This window comes from Entelurus aequoreus, linkage group LG20, assembly GCF_033978785.1.
Source record: "Entelurus aequoreus isolate RoL-2023_Sb linkage group LG20, RoL_Eaeq_v1.1, whole genome shotgun sequence".
NCBI lineage: Eukaryota > Metazoa > Chordata > Actinopteri > Syngnathiformes > Syngnathidae > Entelurus > Entelurus aequoreus.
The window spans coordinates 4,336,212-4,337,618 of NC_084750.1; positions in this window are offsets into that span (position 1 = coordinate 4,336,212).

The following is a 1,407-nucleotide window of genomic DNA, read 5'->3' on the forward strand; positions in this document are numbered from 1 at the left end:
GCCAATTTTCTTCCCATCACAAAAACCTTCCTAACCCCCATTTACTTCCGGGGTCATTTCTGCTTACGTCAGTTCCTCTTACACTACGTCATTTCCTCTCACGTCATTGCCAGCGATCGATAAATCCAAATCTCCTGAAAATGGTGGTGTCATTGGATGATATTCGTCTTTATCTGTCCCAGGGGATTTATGTCAAACACCAGCAGGCTTCGCAACATTTCAAGCGGAGTGTTAGGGCCGCTGCTGCGAACTTCTGTCTTCGTGGTAACGTGCAAAAAATATTAATTAATATATCATCATCATCATCATTTTTATTTATCTCCTTCATTGATGTGCATCTTTGATAGACAATTATACCACAATTATTCAGTTACACCGTTACACACCAATGCCTGAGAAGGAGCAGGATGAAGAAAAATCTTATATTTTCCTGCCCCCTTCACATAATACATAGTCTTACTTAATGATATGTGAACCAACAATTACATCCAAATATAACGAAAACAAAACAAAACAAAACAAAACAAAAAAAACACAAGTGCAAAACTTCATGAAGTACAAACCGAACAAAAATACAAAAGAAGTAATATACAGGTACACCTCACAGGATGATACAAAACAGATACAAAACCAGGCAAAAAACAAGTAAATTAATAAATATAAAGCAAAATGTAAACACTTATGGCTGTCCATATGATTTTATTGTTCTGTCTTTATATATTTTTTTCAATTTGAATATATTTTTACAATCTTTTATCTCATTATAAAGATAATTCCATAGTTTAACCCCCACCACTGATATACACATTTGTTTTAAAGTTGTCCTTGAATACTGATGTTGGAAATGACCTTTTCTTCTATGCTCTTCATTCTCAGAAGTGATGACAAACATTTTTTGTAAATTTGCTGGTAATGTTTTGCTTTTAGCCTTAAACATGACACATAATGTCTGTAACTTTACTAGCTCCTGTAATTTCAATAAACCTGAATTAATGAATAATATGTTAGTGTGTTCTAAGTAATCTACTTTATGAATAATCCTTATAGCTCTTTTCTGTAGTTGATACAATGCCTTTATGTTACTCTTATATGTGTTCCCCCACACTTCCACACAGTAGTTGATATATGGCAATATAAGTGCACAATACAATATACGCATTGCCCTATAATCTAACACATATTTTACCTTATTTAATATAAAAATACTCTTAGACATCTTTTTCCGCAGATGTGCAATATGAGATTTCCATGTCAGACCGTCATCCAGTATCACTCCTAAAAATCTAAGTTCAGAAACCCTTTCAATATCTATTCCATTTATTGACAATTTGATCGTTTCCTCCCTTTTCCTCTTACAAAAAATCATGAACTTTGTTTTTTCTACATTTAATGATAATTTATTGGCAT